Here is a 24208-nt window from a genome sequence, read left to right on the forward strand (position 1 = left end):
GGTGTTGGGACCACTTCTTTTTCACATTATATGTCATCGATTTGGATGATGGAATTGATGGCTTTGTGGCCAAGTTTGCAGTCGGTACAAAGATAGGTGGAGGGGCAGGTAGTGTTGAGGAAGCAGGGAGCTTGCAGAAGGACTTGAACAGATTGGGAGAATGGGCAAAGATGTGGCAGATGGAATATAGTGTAGGGAAATGTATAAGCATGCACTTCGTTAGAAGGAGTAAAAGCATGGAATATTTTCTAAACAGGGAGAAAATTCAAAAATTAGAGCTGCAAGGGGACTTGGGAGTCCCTGTGCAGGATTCCCTAAAGGTTAACAGGTTAAGTTGGTGGTAAGGAAGACAAATGCAATGCCAGCATTCACTTCAAGTGGTCTAGATATCAGAGCAAAGATGTAATGCTGAGGCTTTATAAGGCATTGGTCATTTCACACTTGGAGTATTGTGAGTGGTTTTGGGCTCCTTATTTAAGAGGTGTTGGTATTGGAGTGGGTTCAGAGTAGGTTCACGAGACTGATTCCAGGAATGAAATGGTGAACATATGAGGAGCTTTTGATGGTTCTGGGCTTACACTTGATAGAGTTCGGAAGAAAAAGGGGAGATTTCCTTGAAACCTATAAGATTCTGAAAAGCCTAGACAAAGTTGATATGGAGAGGATCTTTCCCATAGTGGGGAAGTCCAGGTCCTGAGGACACAGCCTCAGAATAGAGGGACGTCCATTTAGAACAGAGATGAGGAGGAATTCCTTCAGCCAGAGGGTGGTGAATGTGTGGAATTCATTGCCACAGACACCTGTGGAAGCCATCATTGGGTATAATTAAAGTATAGTTTGATAGACCTTTGATCAGTCAGAGTTACAGGGAGAAGGCAAGAGAATGTGGTTGAGAGGGATAATAAATCAGCCATGATGGACTGGCAGAGCAGGCTCATTGGGCTGAATGGCATAATTCTGCTCCTATATCTTATGGTCTAATGATCTAACTATATATGGAGCCTCATGCCAGTGATTGGGTCCAGTTCCTACCACTGTCTGTAAGGAGTTTGTACGTTCTCTCCACGACCATGTGGATTTCCTCTGGGTACTCTGGTTTCCTCCCATGTTCCAAAAAACATGTGCGTTAGGGTTAGTAAGTCGTGGGTATTCTGTGTTGGTGTTGGAAGTATTGCAACACTTGCGGTCTACTCAGAACACATCCTCGGACTGTGTTGATTATTGATGCAAGCGATACCATTCACTGTATGCTTCAATATACTTGTAACTAATAAAGCTAATCTTTTGTCTTTAAATATTAGTGCATCGCCACCCAACACATTACTGGCATCAGTCTACTTGTCATCAACGACATAGATACAAAAAAATGCTGGAAAAAGGCCATTAAGATCATCCTCCCACCCTGCTCATTGACCCCACTTACCATCAGGGTAGCATCCACACCAGGACTGCCAGATTTAAAAACAGTTACTCTCCCCAATCAGTAAAGCTGATCAACACCTCCACCCACTAACTCCACCGTGACTTTTTTTATTTCCTGTCCATTAGTTTATGTACAGCCTAGTGTCACTTTATGGACATGCAAACAATCTGTGTATTTGTGCTTTCTCAGGTATTAATACTTCTTGTGTTTTTATAGTGTTCCTTATGCTTGTTGTATTTATAATGCTGGTCTGGATTTGGAGTAACTACACTCGACAACAATTTTTTTCAAAAGTGTTGCTTCCTCAGAGACTGCTTTTGTTTGTGATAGACCACTTGAAGCTGAACACAAGTACAAATTCAGACTACTTGTATCACATAGGAACTTGGAGAAACAAGAAATTAACTTTTATTGAATATAATGCATTTAATTGCATAACAGTGCTGATGCCTTGCAGCAGTTCAACTAAGCTAAAAATGTTTTGTTGGTGATTTTCATTCGTACTCAGTGTCTGAGGCTTCTCTTAAGTGTCCAACAATAATCAGCCAGCATAGCATAGATGGATTCCAGTTGCCTTGATGCCGTTTCTCCATGACCAAAATGTCCTGGTCATGCTCGTCATTGAGAGTGCGAGGATTTGCAGGGAAGAAGTCTAAATGGGAATGCAGAAAATTAATCTTCAGTGATATGTTCAGTATCATCATTCAGTGATGATGCAGCTCTATAAAACTCTGGTTAGGCCACACTTGGAGTATTGTGTCCAGTTCTGGTCACCTCACTATAGGAAGGATGTGGAAGCATTGGAAAGGGTACAGAGGAGATTTACCAGGATGCTGCCTGGTTTAGAAAGTATGCATTATGATCAGAGATGAAGGGAGCTAGGGCTTTACTCTTTGGAGAGAAGGAGGATGAGAGGAGACATGATAGAGGTGTACAAGATAATAAGAGAAATAGATAGAGTGGATAGCCAGCGCCTCTTCCCCAGGGCACTACTGCTCAATACAAGAGGACATGGTTTTGAGGTAAGGGGTGGGAAGTTCAAGAGGGATATTAGAGGAAGGTTTTTTACTCAGAGAGTGGTTGGTGCATGGAATGCACTGCCTGAGTCAGTGGTGGAGGCAGATACATTAGTGAAGTTTAAGAGACTACTAGACAGGTATATGGAGGAATTTAAGGTGGGGGGTTATATGGGAGGGAGGGTTTGAGGGTCGGCACAACATTGTGGGCCGAAGGGCCTGTAATGTGCTGTACTATTCTATGTTCTATGTTGCACTTCATGCTTTTGTATGTTTGAAGCTGTTGTCATCCAACTGCTTGTAGTTTGCTGCTCTATAGTTGCCAAGATAATTTTCAACAACATCCTTGAATGTCTTCCATGCGATTTTCTCTGATCCCACTAGAAATTCTTCAAACTTCTTGTCATTGGTGATCCGGTTGATTTGTGGGCCAACAAAAATGCCTTCCTTGATCTTAGAATCAGTTAATCCTGACTTGAATATAGGCGATTTCTAAAAACATGGTAGATGATAGGGTAATTTTGTGGTGATTTTCATGATCAGCAGCCCAAAATCTGTAAGATACACCCAAATGTATTCAGGAAGCAAACTGTTTGTTGTCCACTGTAATAGTTTTGTTCTCTACACTCGTACACTGAAGAATGACAATAAACAATCTAGAATCTGGAATCTTAATCTTTTAAACGTTTACCTTCATCTGTCATTGTGTGGAGCAGATGGAGAGACTGCTTTTTCAATGAGATAAGGAGATTTTTGAACATTACGGTCACCATAAATGTGAATAATACAGCAAACCTTTGTTTTCCACTGAGATCCCCAACACTGTGCAGTTAAATAATGTACGATCTGCACTGCCTTCCATTTGAAAAGCTCAGGTATTCTCAAAGCTGGTGTATAAACTTTATCTTCCTTCTCAGCGGCTATTTTATCAGTTCACTGCTAATTAATGCAAATATTTAATCAGCCAATCATATAGCAGCACCTCAGTGCATAAGGGCATGCAGACAAGGTCAAGAGATTCAGGTATTGTTCAGACCAAACATCAGAATGGGGAAGAAACGTGATCTTTGACTCTGGAATGATTGTTGTTGATAGGGTGGCTTGAGTAGCTCAGAAATGACTGATCTCCTGGGATTTTCATGCACAACAGTCTCTAGAGTAGGAGGTCCCAACCTTTTTCAGACCATGGACCCATTAAGCAAGAGGTCCTTGGATCCCAGGTTGGGAACCCCTGCTCTAGAGTTTACAGAGAATGATGCATAAAACTAAAAAATCCAGTGGGTGGAAATGCCTCGTTGATGAGAGAAGTCAGAGGAGAATGGCCAGACTTGCTCAAGCTGATAGGAAGGGAACAATAAATCAAATAACTACCCTTTACAGCAGTGGCGTGCAGAAGAGCATCTCTGAATGCATGGCACATCGAACCTTGAAGTGGATGGGCTACAGCAGACGAAGACCATGAACATGCACTCAGTGACCACTTTAATAGGTACAGGAGGTACCCCATAAAGTGGCCATTGAGTGTTTTCTTTTCTTAATTCTTTCCCCAATATCCTATGTGACCAATGGGAACACCGGTCCTTACAGATTCCCACACACAAACCTGACTTGGAAATGTATTTCTATCTCCTGATTGCTACTGGGTCTAAATCCTAGAAATCCCTCCCCAGCAGCATTGTGGAAAATCTTTGACTGGAGAATATGTGGTGGTTCGAGCAGGTGGATCACTCAACCCACCACACATTTTCTCCCCACCCAGCCTTCTCAAGAGTGGATGTGGAGAGGATGTTCCCTATAGTGGGGAGTCTGGGACCAGAGGACACAGATAGAGTGGATGTGGAGAGGATGTTCTCTATAGTGGGGAGTCTGGGACCAGAGGACACAGATCGAATAGATGTGGAGAGGATGTTTCCTATAGTGGGGGAGTACAAAGCCTCAGAATAGGTAGGCATCCATTTGAACAGAGATGAGGAGGAATTTCTTTAACCAGTGGGTGGTGAATCTGTGGAATTTATTGCCATGGGCAGCAGTAGAGGGCAAATCATTGGATAGATTTAAAATGGAGGGTGATAGGTTCATGATTAGTCAGGGTGTCATTGGTTATGGGGAGAATGTAGGGGAATGGGGTTGAGAGAGATAATAAAGCAGACATGATGCTGAATGGGCTAATTCTGCTCCAATGTCTTATGGTCATGTGGTTCATTCCCAACTTTGGACGCTCTCTGTGTTGAGTTTACATGCTCTCCTTGTGACCACATGGTTTTCCTCCAAATACTCTGGTTCCCTCCCACGTTCCAAAGGCGTGCTGGTAAGTAGGTTAATTGGTCACATGGGTGTATTTGGGTGGTGTAGGCAGGTTAGGCCAGAAGGGCTTTTTACCATGCTGTATAAGTATGAAATATGGAAATTGCTTAGTATCACATGGAGTGATTGGTGTTGACCAGAGACTGGCTTCAGTGGCAGAGGGGATGTCAGGATAAATCTGATAACATCCACCTGGCAGCTGGAGATGGATGTGGTGAGCAGTGCCTCAGCCTTGCCTTCAATGCTCACACGCTCCACTCTCTGCTTCCTCACTGTTGACAATGGGACATTCTTGAGCCTCCTCCTTTGTCTGTCCACCTCCACTCACAGTTAGATGCAGCCTGACTGTAGTGCAGAGTGAGAGATCCATAGAGAGCTTAGTGAACCAGTCACCTCTTTCACACCACCCGCCACATTCTTCTCCCTCTCTCGCTATTCCATTATTGACAGTTCAGTGTTTCTTCCTGCAATACTTCAGCCTCCACTACAATCTTTGCTTGGTGCTTGTTGCTGTATTTGTTCCTGTAGTTCCACTATCATTTTACAGTGATCTAATCACTATTGGAATTGGTTTTTTATTGTCACGTGTACCAGGATACAGTGAAAAGCTTGTCTTGCTTACAGTTCATACAGATCAGATCATTACACAGTTAATTGAGGCAGAATTAGGTAAAACAATAACAATGCAGAATTCAGTGTAAAGGCTACCAAAAAAGTGCAGTGCAGGTAAATGACAAAATGCAAGATGGTGACAAGACCAGCAGGGACTAGAAGGGCCGAGATGGCCTGTTTCCGTGCTGTAATTGTTATATGGTTACAAGATAGAATTTGAGGTCAACGGCCCAATGTATCTTACAGGAGGTTCAGTCACGAGTCTGTCAACGGTTCGGACAGATGCTGTCTTTGAGCCTGGTGGTGCAATCCTATACCCCAATACAACACCTCTTTCGGAGTTCTCATGTGGCCAGTGTCACGCCACTGAAATCTGGCGATTTGATAGGTTAATTGTTATCACCAGGATTTTGTCATCTCTTTTAAGTCAGAGCTAGTTTTTTTAATAAGACAACCATGATTTTTTCTGTGTATTTGGCTCCTTTTGTTCATTCTCTGTTCTCGTAATACTTAGTGAAACTTCACTGAGCTCAGCCCTGAAATGATTCCACAGTTACACACTCACTTTCAAGGACTCTACAACTCATGTTCTCAGTATTATTTATTTATTTATTTTAATTTGAACAATTTATCTTCTTTTGCACATAGGTTGTTTTCACTCAGAGTCATGGAACATTACAGCACAGAAGCAGGCCCTTTGGCCCATCTAGTCTGTGTCAAACTATTTTTCAACCTGCACACGGACCATACCCCTCCATACGTCTTCCATCCATGTACTTATTCAAATTTCTCTTTACTGCTGAAATCAAACCAGCCTCTACCACTTCCACTGGCAGCTGGTTCCATGCTCACATGACCCCCTGAATGAGGTATTTCCCCTTCATGTTCCTCTTATCTTTTCACCTTTCACCCCTTAGCATTTCACCTTTCACCTTTCACCCTTAACCCATGACACCTGGCTGTAGTCTCACCCAACCTCGGAGGGAAAAGCCTGCTTGCATTCACCCTATCATAATTTTCTATACCTCTATCAAATCTCCCCTAATTTTCCTACATTCCTTGGAACAATGTCCCAACTTACTCAGCCTTTCTCTATATAACTCAGGTCCTCAAGTCCCAGCAACATACTTGCAAATTTTCTCTGCCCCCTTTCAGTCGTATTGACAGCTTTCCTGTAGGTAGGTGACCGGCGTTGCACACAATACTCCAAATTACGCCTCACCAATGTCTCATATTTTATTTATGAACTTATATGCAATATGTATAATATATCATAAATTCCATTGTACTTCTTTATTTTCCTGTAAATATGTGCAAGAAAATGTTTCTTGAGCTACGTTGTAAATGGTAATATATATGTAGTTTGATAATAAATTTACTTTGACTTTGTAAATGGCCCCAGCAATGTTGTATGCTTTATTCGTGACTTCTGAACCTCTGGATTGCAAGACCATCAGAATGAAGATGGAGGAGCGCTGAAGGAGAAAGCAGCGGGTGGCCAATCTTAAAAAAAAATTTTAAAAGGATTACTGTGCCGAATATCTGACGATTGCACTTGAAACAGCTCCAGCTCGCGCAGTTGCCGTTTTGAAAGGCACAGTTGAGGAACGATTTGCTTTTGCCCATGTGTTCCTCAACTGATAGTGAAATAGAGGGCCCGGCCAGATTTCTAAAGCTGTTCCTGTGAGAAACATCCAAAGGCAGCCCTTGCTCAGAGCATCCCCGACAGTTCACTGTTAACATATCATAGGATTCAGCCATGAGCAGCACAAACAGTCATTAGGTCCTGCACTTAAGCGTGTTCACCGTTATTAACTTGCATTTTCTGTCTGCAATTTACACCAAGCTTAAATCACATCCGTATATTTTTGGAACCTATTTGAGCATTTAGAAATCGAGAGGAACTAGCAGAAAATGGGAAAGATTTTATCTGGAACTCTTATCTCACAAAGACACACGGATTAATATCTGACACGTTTCATTTTAATTTCTCTGTACTTGCAAAACAGACTGAGTATAAAGGGGGAACAAAGAATTGCCTGAAATTCCCAGCAGGTTGTCTGAGCTTATACTTAAAGCTTTCTTCTGCCTTGTATTACCGTTCTGCTGTGACCTTGCTGTTTTTGTAGGATTTTTATCTTCAGTTACCTTGTTTTGAGCAGCTGTGGGGAATGAAACACGTTTCATTGTTAGCACCCAGAGAAACAGACTGAAGCTCCCACTGCACCATCCCATCAAACTGGACTAAATGAGTTATATACAGAGAGAAACCTCAACAAATTGTCCCATCACAGACTCCTGGGACAGAGGCAACAATGGTTAGATACAGAGTGAAGCACCCTCTATACTGTCCCATTGTACACTCCCAGGGCAGGGACAGTTAGATTCAGAGTGAAGCTCCCTCTGCACTGTCCCGTCACACACTCCCAGGGCAGGGACAGTTAGATACAGAGTGAAGCTCCCTCTACACTGTCCCATCACACACTCCCAGGGCAGGGACAGTTAGATACAGAGTGAAGCTCCCTCTATACTGTCTCATCACACACTCCCAGGACAGGGACAGTTAGATACAGAGTGAAGCTCCCTCTATACTGTCCCATCACACACTCCCAGGACAGGGACAGTTAGATACAGAGTGAAGCTCCCTCTACACTGTCCCATCACACACTCCCAGCAGGGACAGTTAGATACAGAGTGAAGCTCCCTCTACACTGTCCCGTCACACACTCCCAGGGCAGGGACAGTTAGATACAGAGTGAAGCTCCCTCTACACTGTCCCATCACACACTCCCAGGGCAGGGACAGTTAGATACAGAGTGAAGCTCCCTCTATACTGTCCCATCACACACTCCCAGGACAGGGACAGTTAGATACAGAGTGAAGCTCCCTCTACACTGTGCCACTGATTTGAAAGGAAGATCTCTGATGTACCAGGCTGCTTTGAATCTGTTAGTTGCCTTTATAAGTCTGCTGGAGACTGGGAGGTTTAAGCAACCTGTCTTGGGTTTGGACAACTTTAATTCTCCGTGGATGGGTGGGTGATAGGGAGGAACGGGGTTTGTTTTGCTGTTATTGTTCTGTTGCTGGTTGTGTTCTGTGTTGTTCTGCAGAGCTTTGCGGGCGTGCTGTGTTGGTGCTGGGATGTCTGTCTACGTTACTGTTGTCCCCAGCACATCGCTGGGGTCTGCTGGCTGTCAATGCAAATGACGCTTTTTACGCAATGTGCATGTACATAAATAAAATTAACCTGAATCTGGTCACACCGACGTTAGTCTGAAATTGACATACACAGATCATTTGTGGAGTTACATTATCATTGCAGGAGCCTTCTTTATCTTCTTCAGGCTCTGAGACTTCCTGCATTCAGGGATGGTGCTATAGAAGTGATAGAAATGCAGATTCATTCTTCCCATCCCAGCCCCTGACCACACCTTCTTTCCGCAGGATATTGTCAAATGGTTAGGAGCTTTACACCGCATCCCGGATGAAAGTGCAGTTCTGGTCACCTTCCTGGTGGAAAGATATCAACGAGCTTGAAAGAGTGCAGAGAAGGTATACAAGGATGTTGCCATGACTTGGGGACAGAGATAATGAAAGGCGTAGACTGAGTAGACAACCAGCATCTATTTATCCCTGGGTTAAAATGTCCGATACTAGAGGGAATGCATTTCAGGTGAGAAGGGGAAGTTCCAAAGGAACTGTTTTATACACAGAGAGTGTTGGGTGCCTGGTACATGCTGCCAGGGGTGGTGGAAGAGGCAAGTACCATTGAGGGGTTAAATAAACTCATAGAGAAGCTGCTGGATGTGTGGAGAATGGAGGGATGTGGACATTGTGTAAGTGTAAGGGGTTAGTTTACTTAGGAGTTTAATGGGTTCAGTACAACATTGTGGGCTGAAGGGCCTGTTCCTGAGCTGTTTTTTACTTACTACATCAATGTACTTACGTACAGAACAACCTGTCCGTATGGCGTGCAAACAAAAGCTTTTCACGTTGGATTCTGTTGTTCAAATCCAGGGTTCTTTTTGAAGTCAGGAATGAGGCATAAAACTTGTTCCCTCACGACTGTTTTATGAGAATTTGATAGAACAGAGAGCACAGGAATGGAACAGTGATAGGGGTCTTACTATTTGAAGAAATGGAAGCTTGTTGAGGAAACTGGAATAGCCCAGGGTCAGGGTATGGGCCACACTGCTGTAACATCCAGGCAAGGATGGCCTGAGGAAGTTGTAGTTAACCCAAGATGAACAAGAGGTAAGACCGCTTGCTTATTGTGACAATGTGCGATCAAGCTAGAGAGCAGGGGCCTCTGAAGTGAGACCTTTTCTAGGAAGGTCTTCTGTAAACATAGTTTTCCTCTACACCAGGGGTTTCCAACCTTTTTTTATGCCATGGAACCCTATCATTAACAGAGGGGTCAGAGGACCTCAGGTTGGGAATCCCTGCTTTACCAGTAGGGGGTGCTGAGACAATCGAGATAGGAATAATGGAAGGATGTGAAACGCCTCTAACAACTAAGGGATGATTGCTTTACTAACTTCACTGTATCATCAGCTGTAGTTTCTATTGGCTTTCAACACCTCTGCTGTGAATGGTGATTGATCTTGCAAGTAGGGAATTCACACAAACACGGTATACCAAACGGTCAACATCTATAACTAATAAGTCAATTGTGTATAAAAATGGCAAATTTCTGCCCTGGATTTGGAACAGTGTGGGTGACAAGGGCCATGCTGTTCTCCTTGTGCACAACGTAAAATAAAATATGTTTGAGTCATAAGTATGTGTGTTTGTTCTGATTCCAGTTATCGGTGATAACACTGGAAACATTCCAGTGTAGAACGAGAATTGAAGTTGATTTTTCAGTCTTGAGGGAGTCACTCCAGCGTCCCAAGCTTGGTTATTCAGTACCCAACATGTTCAGAATCAGAAACGGGTTTATTATCACTGTCAGATACCATAAAATGTGTTAGTTTTTAACAGCAGTGCAGTGCAATGGATAAAAATAACTATAAGTTACACAAATAAATAATGCAAATGAGCTAGTGTTAATTGGTTCATGGACTATTCTGAAATCTGATAGTAGGGAGAAGAAGCTGTTTCTTAATTGTTGAGTGTGCATCTTCAGGCTCCTATCATTTCTCTTTGTGCGTGTGTGTGAGTGTGAGTATGACTGTGTGAGTGTGAGTGTGTGAGAGTCTGAGCCTGTGCACACCTATGTGTGAGTGTGTGTGTGTGTGTGTGTGTGTGTGTGTGTGTGTGTGTGTGTGTGTGTTTGAGTGTGTGTGAGTGTGTGTGTGTGTGTTAAGTCAAGGCACTAACGGTGTGAGCCAACATAACCTAGACAAACACATCAAGCCTGACTTCTGCGTGCCCCTGATGTTTGGACTCAGGATTCTTAATGACATCCGGAATATCCCACCTCCGCTGGTCATTGGTCAGAAGTTCCCATGAAATGTTGAATTTCTCCATGGTACCAGAGCAGCGGTGAAAATCTCCCTGGTGTCTTGTCCGTTGTCATGCTGTTGTTTGCGGGATCTCGGTGTGCACCTGCTTGTCTGTCTGGTTTCTCTATGTTGTAGCAGTGGGTACAAAAGGAAGAAACAGATTAAAGATGTTGGAAATTGGAGCAACAATTTGCTGGAGGAACTCAGCAGGTCAGGCAGCATCTATGGAGGGGAATAAACAGTCAACATTTTGGGCTGAGACCCTTCATCAGGACCGGTGAAGGTGTTACTCTGGATTTCCAGCGTCTACAGAACGTCTTGTGTTCTGCCTGTGCCACATGGATCGCGTTGGCTCTGGGTGAGGTCTTCGCAAGATGGTGCATGTTCTTGCCAAATTTGTTACTGGGGGAGTCTTGGCCAAGGAGTGAAGCCCTGCATTTTGAATTAAGCAAACGAGCTTTTGCTGAGCAGAAGCATAAAGCGTTCCTGTACAACAGGAGCTGTGGGGAGCGGAGTGGTGAGCCAACCAACTGTGCAATAATTGAATCTGCCCTTTGGTCACTGGGCTCTGTGGCCCAGCAATACTCGACTTATTGTTTAATTACTCATTGAATTATCATGGTCTTTCCAAGGAAAAGAGCAATTTTCGGGCAATTCGGACAACAGAATCTCACAAGGACGGACATTGCAGACTGCAGAGCAGGAATGAGTGATAGTGAGTATCAAAAGGTTGGCCAGAATATGTCGATAGTGTAATGCAACACTACGCTAGACTAAAAGAGCAAACAACTGTGCGTGCTGAATGAAACAACATGACAAAGCATACCCTCTCACCTCCCTGGATTTTTCTGTGGCAACTTCTCCCCCATCTAAAAGTTCAAAGTGCAAAGTAAATTTTATTATCAAAGTATGTATATGTCACCATATACAACCCTGAGATTCATTTTCCTGTGGGCATACTCAATAAATCTATAGAACAGTAACTGTACTAAGATCAACCAATGTGCAGAAGACAAACTGTGAGAGTGCAAACATAGATAAATAGCAATAAATAACAAGAACATCAGATAATGAGATAAAGAGTCCTTAAAGTGAGATCATTGGTTGTAGGAGTGTTATTGAAAAGATGTAACACCAATATATTTCAGAATCAGAACCAGGTTTATTATCACTGACATACTGTGCATCATGAAATTTGTTTGTGGCAATAGTACAGTGCAATACACAAAAAATTACTTTAAGTTACAAGAGGAAAAATAAAAAAGTAGTGCAAAAAGAGAGGAAGATGCCAAGGAAGTGTTTGTGGGTTTATAGACCATTCAGAAAACCATAAGAGGTGCTGAATTAGGCTATTTGTCCCATTGAGTCTGCTCCGCTATTTCATCATGGTTGATCCCTTTTCCCACTCAGTCCTAATCTCCCGCGTTCTCCCGTATCCCTTCATGTCCTGACTAATCAAGAATCTATCAACTTCTGCCTTAAGTATACCTAAAGACTTGGCCTCTACAGTTGACTGTGGGAACCACCCTCTTTCTCCACATCTCTGTTCTAAATGGATTCCCTCTGTTTTGACGCTGTGCCTTCTGGTTCTAGACTCCCCCACCAAGGGAAACACCCTCTCCATATCCACTCTATCTCGGCCTTTCAAAATCTGCTGGTGGAGGGGAAGAAGCTGTACCTAAAATATTGAGTGTGTATCTTCAGGTTCCTATACCTCCTGCCTGATGTTAGCAATGAGAAGAGGGCATGTCCCAGATGGAGAGGGTCCTTCATGATAGATGTCACCTTCTTGAGGCTTTGCCTATTGAAGATGCTCTCGATGGTGAGGAGGTTTGTGCCTGTGATGTAGCTGGCTGAGTTTACAACGCTATGCAGTTTCTTGTCATCCTGTGCATTGGAGCCTCCTACCAGGTGGTGATCCTATAGTCTCCTTCCACGCCTCCTATTCCCCAACACTTTCACTACTACATCACGTATTCATCAATCCCCTTTGACTTCCTTACTGAACAGCTACACTTTTACAGTAACCAATTCAGTTCAAAGTTCAAAGTAAGTTTATTATCAAAATACATCTATGTCACCATATACAACCCCGTGATTCATTTTCTCGCGGGCATAGTCAATAAATTCAAGAACAATAATAGAATCAATTAAAGACCACACCAACCGGACGGACAAATGAGCTATGTGCAAAAGACAACAAACTGCGCAAATGTGAAAGAAAAAATAAATAATAATGATAAAAATGAATAAACAATAAATATCAAGTACATGAAATGAAGAGTCCTTGAAAGTGAATCCATAGGTTGTGGGAACAGTTCAGTGATGGGGCAAATGAAGTTGAATAAAGTTATCCTCTCTAGTTCAACAGCCTGATGGCTGAGGGTAATAACGGTTCCTGAACCTGGTGGTGTGAGTCCTGAGGCTCCTGTACCTTCTTCCTGAGAGAAAAGAGAGCACGACCTGGATGGTGGGGTCCCTGATGATGGATGCTGCTTTCTTGCAACAATGTTTTGTGTAGATGTGGCAAATGGTGGGAAGGGCTTTACCATGATGGCTGGGACATATCCATCACTTTATGTAGGCTTTTCCATTCTGGGGCATTGGTGTTTCCATCTCTGGCTGTGATGCAACCAGTCAGTATACTCTCCACTACACATCTATAGAAGCTTGTCAAAGTTTTAGATGTCAAGCAGAAAGTAGAGGTGCAGCTGAGCTTTCTTTGCAATTGCACTTACGTGCTGAGACCAGGGCAGGGCCTCTGAAATGATAACCCAACATATAAGATTCAAGTGGAGCTTAATGTGGTGTGTACAAGTATGGTGGGATACAGGTGCAATAAAGAACTTCCTTACAGCAGCATCACAGGCACGTAGATTCGGATAATACAGACAGAACATACATTATAACAGACCATGAAGAGTCTAAAAGGATTGTGAAATCAAGACATTAGTGCAAAACACACACACACACACACACACACACACACACAGTCTCAGACAAGTCCTTGGTAGTGCAAGAAGTGGTCAGTAGTATTCTGTTCCTGAGGTAGGGTTAGAGATACACAGGTCAATTCAAGAATCGGATGGTTGTAGCTGTTTCTCAACCTCGTGGTAAAGAATTTTAGATTTCTGTACCTCCTGCCTGATGATAGTGGCAAGAAGATGGCACAAAACCATAAGACATAGGAGCAGAATTAGGCAGAAACATCTATCTATAGAAACAGCTCATCCATCCATCCAGAGAAATACCTCTCTCCCATCCTCTGCATCTCTGCCAGCCTCACTATTTGAATTAAGCTGAGCAAATGGAAAGATGAATCTCCAGATGGAATTTTCCTCTGACTTACTCGGATTAGCCTCATCTTGCTGTTATGGTGGGAGTGATCCATTATACTAAATAAGATTAGCTTGCTGTCAACAGATGCTAGCAAGTAGATGGAGATTTAATAAGTTGGATTTAGTTCAGAATGTTCTGGGTTTAATGGAGCCAGGAAAGATTTTCAGGGATTAATTTAACCTGATTATTGCATTTATTTTTAACATAACACTCTTGAGTTAGCGAGCATTCTGATTCCTCATATCACACTACCCTGTCATTGGTGCCAAGAATCGAGCCCCAAGTGTTGATGGGTAACAGGCATGTCATTGCCTGATGTCCGAAGCCATGGACTGGAGGCCTGGAGGCCTGTCTATGTGGGTGGGTGGGTGGGTGGAAGAGAGGGAAGGTGCCTGTTTTGTGCTCCGTGTTGTTCTGCCGAGTATTGTGGGCATATTACGTTAGCACCGGAATGCGCGGTGAACTTGCCATCACATCCCTTGGTGTGTTGGTTGTTAATGCAAATGATGCATTTCACTGTATGTACATGTGATTTAAAATATCTGATTCTCATTCTGAGCCACCTCCTGGAATTAAACACAAAACATAGAATATTACAGCACAATACGGGCTCTTCGGCCCACAATGTTGTGCCAACCATCTAATCTACACAAAGATCAATCTAACTCTCCCTTCCTACAAATCCCTCCATTTTTCTGTCAACCATGTGCCTATCCAAGAGTTTCCTAAATGTCTCTAATCTGTCTGTTTCTACCTCCACCCCGGCAGGACTTCCCATGCACCCACCTCTCTCTGTGTGAAAAGTCTCTCACATGCCCCCTATATTTTTCTCCAATCACTTTAAGATGATGCCCTTTTCACTGTAGAGCACGGGAGATACTTGGAACCACAGCATACCTGCATCTTGCTGCCAGCTCCATCCTGGGCCACAAACTCTGCATACAGTGAGGTCTGATGGGAGGGATGGACAGAGAGAATGATAGAATCAAAGAGCAGCTCTACGGGACAGAAACAGGCCCTTTGGCCCATCTAGTCTGTGCAAAAACTGTTATTCTGCCTGTTCCCATCGACTAGCACCCGGACCATAACCCTCTATATCCCTCCCATCTATGTACCTATCCAAATTTCTCTTAAATGTTGAATTTGAACCTGCATCCACCTCTCCCACTGTCAGCTCGTTCCACACTCTCACCACCCTCTGAGTGAAGTAGTTTCCCCTCATGTTCCCTTTAAACTTCTCACCTTTCACCCTTAACCCATGACCTCTAGTTGCAAGCTCACCCAAACTCAGTGGAAAAAGCCTGCTTGCATTTACCCTGCCTATACCCCTCATAATTTTGTAGGTAGGGATGTTTGGGGGGAAGGAGGAGAGAGAGTGGTGAGAGAGGATGAGAGGAAGGTGGGGAAAGGAAAGATGAAGGGAAATAGGGGGACAAAAAAACTGGGAAAGGAGCGAGATTCAGCAGGTGTTGTAAATCTCGAGCAACACACACACAGACACACACACACACACACAGACACACACACACACTCACACAGACACACACAGACACAGACACACACACACACTCACAGAGAGACACACACACAGACACACAGACACACACACACACAGACACACACACACACACACACACACACACACATACACAGACACACACAGACACATACACACATATACACACACATACACACACACACACACAGACACACACACACTCACACAGACACACACAGACACACACACACACATACATACACACATACACACACAAACACACACGCACAGACACACATACACACACTCACACAGACACACACACACAGACACACACACACACTCACACACACACACACACACACACACACACACACACAGACACACACACACACACACACACACACACACTCTCACACACACACACACACACACACACACACACACAGACACACACACACACACACACACACACACACACACACAGTGTACTGAGGGCAGCTCTATGGTGGGGAATGAACAGAAGAACCGGGGCAGGAGTCAGCCATTGAGTCAGCGTCACCATTCAATAAGATTGTGCCTGATTTGGCCGTGGATTGTCAATTGTGCTGAGGGTCAATATTTCGACCCTTCATCTGAAAAAGGGAAAGAGTGGGAGAGTGAACAAGAGCGCTAGGGAGAGAGATACAGAGTGAGTGAGAGAGAGGATTAGAATAAGAGAGAGAGGAGAGGGGGAGTGTGAGGAGAGAGAGAGGAGAGTGGGGGAGAGGAGTGTAGAGAGAGAGGAGAGAGGGGTGTGAAGGGGAGAGAGGGGAGGGGAGAGTGAGGAGAGAGGGGTGTGAGGGGGGAGAGGGGAGAGAGGAGAGAGTGAGGAGACAGAGGTGTGAGGGGGAGAGAGGAGAGTGAGGAGAGAGAGAGAGGAGAGTGAGGGGTTGAGAGGGCAGATGAAGAGAGAGAAAATTTTAAAAAAAATCAGGATGAGAGAAGGAGTGAGGTATGAGAATAGTTTAATTACTGGACTAATATCCAGAGGTCTATAATATTTTGAAGACCTGCATTTGAATCTCACAGCAATAGGGGAATTTAAATTCCTGTAATTAACTAAACCTGGAATTAAAGAAATGAGTATCATTACTGGTGACTGTGGGACAACTGCAATACAATAAATCTGACCTCGTTCCCCAATGTGTTTCTGGGTAGCTTGTTATTGTCTGCTGCAGTCCGGGTGTGAGTCTGGCCTGACAGAAAGGGCCTGTCAAGTCCCCAATTCAGGGACCAGTGAGAGGTAGGCCATAAAATTCCTCGTGCTGATGACCGCAACCACGTCACAAATAAAGTGATTAATGGAGTGATCCCAGCAGCAGACAAGCTCAGGAGAAATACTCTCTTTGTCACTCGACTGGACCTTTTGATCAAAATCTAGGCCATGATGCTATCTAGTTTATTTAACGATACAGTACGGTAACAGGCCTTCCGGCCCATCAAGCCTGTACTACCCAATTACACACATATGGCGAATTAACCTATAAACCCATACATCTGTGGACTGTGGGAGGAAACCGGAGTACCCGGAGGAAACCCACACATCACGGAAGCATGTACAAACTCCGTACAGACAGCTGCAGAGTTAAACCTCGATCCTGATTGCTGGCGTTTTACGGTGACTGTGCTACTGTGTCTCCCCACAGAGAACATAGAACAGTGCAGCAAGTACAGGCCCTGCGGCCCAGAATGTTGTGCCAACCCTATTAAACTTGCTCCACAATCAATCTATCCCTTCCCTCCCGCACAATCTGTGTCTGCAATCTGCTCTGAAATACAGGGAGTTGAGTTCAAATCCTGCCACAGCAGCTTGAGAACTTCAGATCAGCTTTTCAAATAAACCTAGAGTAAAAAGACTTGTTGTTTTGTTTTGTAACTTCAAAACGTTAAACTAACTGAAAGGAAGAAATGGGAGTCCAAAATGCGAGTCTAACTTTGTTCTTTACTTTAGTGAGGCACACACGTCACGTGCTAACATGATGATGTTTGCAATTCGCATATTTTTGCATATATCCCAAAATGAATTATTTCAACAAACAATGATGCATAATCAACCTATATATACAAGATAATTCAAATATTACTGAAATATTAAATACACAATACTAGTTATAGAACACTATAGCAAAGAACCAGGCCTTTCATCCATCTAATCATCCATCTTTACTCAGCCCAGTCCCATCGATCCACACCTTGACCATCACAATCCATAACTCTCTCATCTATGTACCTAGCCAAACTTCTCCTAAATGTTGAAATCAAACCCACACCCACCATGTCCACTGGCAGTTTGTTTTGTCTGTGTTTTGTCCACATCATGAGAAAAAAAATTAAAATTGATATTGGATCATTATGTTGTTTTAGTTAGTTAAAGAATGAAGTAATAAAGTGGTTGGAGAAGTGATACTGAGTCACAAATGGAGGTATCGGTCAATCACAAACCTGGTCAAATAGGTGGGCTTGCAGGGGGAGGAAGACGAGCTAGAAGGTGATTGTTGAAGTCAGATGGGTGGGGGAGAGGGGATGAAGTAAGAAGCTGGGAGATGATAGGTGGGAAAGGTAAAAAGCTGAAGAAGAGGGAGTCTGATAGGAGGGGTAAGTGGACCTTGGGAGAAAGGGAAGGAGGCAGGTGAGGAGAAGAGGTAAGAGGAGAGCCAAAGTGGGAAATGGAAAATAGAGAAGTGGGGGAGGGGTAAGAAATTATATCCGACTTAATTTCCTGATTATTTTCTACCTTGCTTCAGAATGTGGGAAACATTTAGTATCGGGCTGGTGAATTGTCCACTTCCACAGATACCAGTTCAATTTACTTAGAGATACAGCACAGTCACAGATTTTTGCATAGTAGGGGAATTAAGGGTTATGGGGAAAAGGCAGGTAGGTGGAGATGAGTCCATAGCCGGATTGACCATGATCTTATTGAATGGCAGTGCAGGCTCGAAGGGCCAGATGGTCTACCCCTGCTCCTATTTATGTTCTTATGTTCACAAGCCAGCCCTTCCGGCCCAACGAGCCTGTGTCAGCCCAATTACGCCCATGTGGCCATTAGCTTACTAACCTGTACACCTTAGGAACGTGGGACAAAACTGGTGCTCCCGGAGGAAACCTATACTGTCACGGGGAGAATATACAAACTCGTTACAGTCATTGGAGGATTTGAAACCAGATTGCTGGCATTGTAAAGCTAACTGCCCCACTACCATGCCAATCACAGCTCAAGCAGTCCTTCCAGGAGCGCAACACTTCATCTGCAAACCTGTCGGGGTTGTCTGTTGAATCCGATGCTCCTGATGCGCCTTCCTCCACATTGGTGAGACCCGGCATAGATTTGTCGAGCACCTCCACTCCATCTGCTAACAGTGGAATTTCCTGGTGGCCAACCATTTAAATTCTGAAACCCATTCACATTCCAAAATGTTTGCCCATGGCCTCCTTTTCTACCACAATGAGGCCATTCTCAGGGTGGAGGAGCAACACCTCATTTTCCATCTGGGTAGCCTCCAACCTGATAGCATGAACACAATTTCTTCCTCCGATAATTTTTTTCCTGTCCCTTTCCTCTTCTTCATTTACCCACTCTGGCCTCTTACCCCTTCTCCTCTCCTGTCCATCACCTCCCTCAGTACCCCTCCTTTTTCCCCTTTCTCCCATGGTCCACTCTCCTCTCCTATTAGATTCCTTCCTCTCCAGCCCTTTACCTTGCTCACTCACACGTCTTCACCTAACTATCACCTTCTAGCTGTGCTCCTTCCCCTTCCCCCACCATTTTGTCCTGGGTCTTCCCCCTTCCTTCTCAGTCCTGCTGTGTACAGACACCTACTGATGCTTCCGGACACATCTTCAGTGATGTTCCTGGAATCATCGCGTGTTTCGGGTCTTTCAACATCATACAACCTCCTCCAGGTGACCCAGCCGGGGCTGATCAGACCCCAGCTTGTGTCCAGCTTCCTTCTCAGTCCTGAAGATGGGTCTCAGCAGGAAACATTGACTGTTGATTTGTTTTCATTGAAGCTGCCTGACTTGCTGAGTTCCTCTTGTGTTTAGTGTGTGTTCCACTATATTGCCATCTGATACAGACTGTTGTAGGGTCTCAGCCTAAAACATCAACAATTCCTTTTCCCGACAGGTATGGCTGACCCATAGAACCATAGAACCATAGAAACTACAGCACAGAAACAGGCCCTTTGGCCCTTCTTGGCTGTGCTGACCCACTGAGTTCCTCCAGCCATTTGTTCTTCAGATATCAACATCTGATATATCTTGTGTGTGTTAATTTTAAAGGTACAATGTGGAACAGGTGCTTCTGGCCCACTGAGCTACCACCAGCAACCCACCTACTTAATCCCAGCCTAATCACAGGACAATTTACAATGACCAATGATCCTACTAACTGGTACATCATTGAGATGTGGGAGGAAACCAGAGCACCCGGAGGAAAGCCACACACGCACGGGAGGAAGGTACAAACTCCTTATAGACAGCGTTGGAATTGAACTCTGACGGCCAAGGTGTAATAGTGTTGCACAAACTGCTACGCCACCGTGGCATCCTCATTTACCAGCATGTTGCGAGGGTTGGGGGATTATAGTATCAAGGAGTGACTGGGTAAGCTGCTAATGCAAGGGACAGCAAGGGAACACTGTGTCAAGATGTAAATAATTTGTGTGACATTGGGAACTGGACCTATCCTCTTTGAAGGAGAGGTTAATCTAGAGATAACATTTGATAAATTAATAAATTGGTTCATTATTATCAGTGAATGATAATGGAGGCAAGCTCCCACTGCCTATTAAATGCGCCCAATGGAATGTGTCTCAAGTAGCCTCTGACAACCAAGTCCAGGTCCTCACCTTCATGTGTGACTTAGCTACCAAGCCCAGCGGAAAGGTTTCTACTGACAGGGGAAGGGGCAAAGGCAGAATACTGGTGCCTTAAAACTAGTTGTTTTGGGTAGATGGGGCCCGTCAGCCGTCGTTGGCAGCTCAGCTAGGAGAAGAAAACTTTGCGGCTACACTCCCATTCACGAGGAAGGCTTTGGGGTTAAACCCCAAGGAAGAATCTGGAGCTGAAGTCCTTAATGCAGTTCTACATTGAGTTCAATACTGACTGGCAACTCCTGCGATTCTACAGGTGCAAAACTGAATTCGTCTCTGCCGTTCCTTTGGATTTATAGGAAGGATGTGGAAGCTTTAGGGAGGATGCGGAGGAGATTTACCAGGATGCTGCCTGGATTAGAGTGCGTGCCTTATGAAGATAGATTGAGTGACCTAGGGCTTTTCCCTTTGGAGGAGGAGGAGGAGGAGGATGAGATATAGGTAAACTTGATAGAGGTGTACAAGATGATAAGAGACGTAGATAGAGTGGACAGCCAGAGACTTTTTCCCAGGGTGGAAATGGCTAATTTGAAGGAGCATAATTTTAAGGTGATTGGAGGGTGATATCAGAGGTATGTTTTTACACAGAGAGTGGTGAGTGCAGGAGGTGGAACGCACTGCTGGGTTGCCTCAGAGGTAGATACATTTGGGGCATTTAAGAAACTCCTAGATAGGCATATGGGTTATAGAGAAATGGAGGGTTATGTTGGAGGGAAGGGTTAGATTGATCTTACAGTATGGTTAACAGTTGGCACAACATTATGGGCCGAAGGTCTATTCTGTGCTGTTATGTTCTATGTTTCTAAAATGTTACAGTTACAGAAAAAAATGTAGTGCAGACAGACAATGAAGCTACGTCCACACTAAACCGGATAAATCCATAACTGAAGTTTTTTCTCTTCGTTTTGACCCTCCGTCCACACTGAAATTGTGTTTTCCTCCCCCGAAAACGGAGATTTTCTAAAACACCCTCCAGCGTGTGTAAATTTGAAAACACCGATTGTGCAGAGCAGTGTGGACGGGGTAAACGGATATTTTTAAAAACGCTGTCATGACGTGCCGGAACAGACGGCGGCAACACGGCATTTCATTGTTTTCTTGAACACAGCCCCCGACACAATCTAACAATTTCAGAACAGACGGCAATGAGACTGAAGCCAGAAGAGTTTGAAAGGTACTCACCAAATACTTTGACCCATAGCTTACTGAATAAATAAGTATACTCACTTTGCCCTGTTTTCTGTCCTTGCTTGTATGAAGGTGGTTTCCTATTTATGCAAGTACTTCTCTGACAATAGATGTGTAACAGCCTAATGTAACATTGTATGGAAATACAAGATAACACTGATGCAGACAACAGGAATTCTGCAGATGCTGGAAATTCAAGCAACACACATCAAAGTTGCTGGTGAACGCAGCAGGCCAGGCAGCTAACTAACTGAAGGAAGACTAACTGAAGCAGACATGTTTTATACATTTAACAAGGTGCTTTATTAATGTATCACTGTTAGTCAGTTTTTCAATGTTCGTCGTCAGCCGGGTCATACTGTCTGTGAACCGCCTGTCGGTTGCCTCCATACGCCCCAGTATTTGTTTTTTTTTAGTTTTAAGTCCTCCTGCGTGAGAGCTAACAGCAATTCCTTTTAAGTTTTTCTAGTCTGTAACTGGACAAACGCGCACCAAGTATACCGTTTCCTCTTTGCTTGCTTTCTGTGTGTCCTGCGCATGCCCAGTAGGAAGAGATTCGCTCAAATATCCATCTAATGTGGATGGAGATATGTTTAAAAATGCCTAGTGTGGACGCCTATCGTTTTTACGCGAAACCAGCGTTTTCAAAATTATCTGGTCTAGTGTGGATGTAGCCTAAAGTGCAAGGCCATTACGAGGTAGATTGCGAGGTCACTAAACGTTTGTCCGTTCTTGGACTGTATTCCTTGGAGTTTAGAAGAATGAGAGGATACCTCATAGAAACATTTCGAATGTTAAAAGGCATGGACAGTGGATGTGGCAAAGTTGTTTCCCATGATGGGGGAGTCTAGTACGAGAGGGCATGACTTAAGGATTGAAGGGCGTCCATTCAAAACTGAAATGCGAAGAAATTTTTTTAGTCAGAGGGTGGTGAATCTATGGAATTTGTTACCACGGGCAGCAGTGGAGGCCAAGTCATTGGGTGTCTTTAAGGCAGAGATTGATAGGTATCTGAGTAGCCAGGGCATCAAAGGTTATGGTGGGAAGGCGGGGCAGTGGGACTAAATAGGATAAAATGGATCAGCTCATGATAAAATGGCGGAGCAGACTCGATGGGCCGAATGGCCTACTTCTGCTCCTTTGTCTTATGGTCTTATGGTCTAATCCATCTTACTGCTTATTGACTTCAAGACAACATCCCACGCATTGTCATTCCACAGACCGTGTCACTCAGGGACTTGGGCTATGTTGTTCTTTTGTGACTCTATGCTTTTCTGTTATTGTAATTTCTTTTTTAAATGGGTTCTTTTGGCTTTCTTTGTCTTGTGGCTGCCTGTTAGGAGACAGATCTCAGGGGTGTGCACTGTATACATACTTCGATAATCAATAGACATTGTACTTTGAACTTTGATGTGCTCTTTCTGACTGTTGTTGCTGTGTTTTGCTTCTTGGCCCGAGAGCAATACTGTCTCATTTAGATGTATTCATGGGTATGCTTGTACGACAATTAAACTTCAACTTGTACCTGTCATACTAGGGGACCATTCATTAGTTTTATAACAGGAAGATGGAAGCCAATTTAGTTGGTAAAATGTTTGAGGGGGAATTAGGGAAAATTATTTATTGCAATGGATGGCAGGGTTCAGAATTTAGAAACACTTGCCAGATCAGGACTTAAGACCATATAAGACATAGGAGCAGAATTAGGCCATTCGGCCCATTGTGTCTGCTCTGCCATTCCAGCGGGCCAAGACTGAGGAGACTAAGAGGACCATCCTTAACCTCCTTGACCCACCCATGGCCGAGGACTTACTCCACGCTGCCATCCACAGCGGGGCCCTCTCTACTGCACCGGAGTCTCAGCAGTCATGCTCAGATTCCACTAGAGACCACTGCTTGTAGGCCCTTATACCTACGAGTAGAATCAGTTATTGGTGGCTGATTTATTACTGCTGTTTGCGGTACTGAGGCTGAGGCTCTGGCCCTGCTCCAGCTGTTACAGGCTTCGTGGTGTGTAGGCTCACTGTCCTGCTGAGTGCTGTTGCTTGCTTTTTGTTGTTTGTATGATTCGTGTTTTTTTTTCCTCTCTCTCTGCGCATTGGGTGTTCGTTGGTCTTTTTTTTAGTGGATTATTTTGGTTTTCTTGTTTCGTGGCTGGCTGTAAGCAGATGAATCTCAAGGTCGTGTAATTTAGACATACATTCATAATAAATGTAGGTTGAGCTCCTCCCCATAACCGTGACTTGAAAAGCCCTGATGGACTGGGAGTGGGGATGTAGGGGAAACCTACATGGACAGAATGGCCTCACTCTTTAGTATACATTTCTATACCTTTATAACTACTTTGTTGAGTTATTGGTTAACGGCTCCTGCCAACACATGTTACACATGTTACACATGTGAAACAACATGTACTGTCTAACAGTCATTCCAGAGACAATGGAGCTTTCTAGATACACTGTAAA

Source organism: Mobula birostris, chromosome 6 (genome assembly GCF_030028105.1).
Source record: "Mobula birostris isolate sMobBir1 chromosome 6, sMobBir1.hap1, whole genome shotgun sequence".
In the NCBI taxonomy this organism is placed as follows: domain Eukaryota; kingdom Metazoa; phylum Chordata; class Chondrichthyes; order Myliobatiformes; family Myliobatidae; genus Mobula; species Mobula birostris.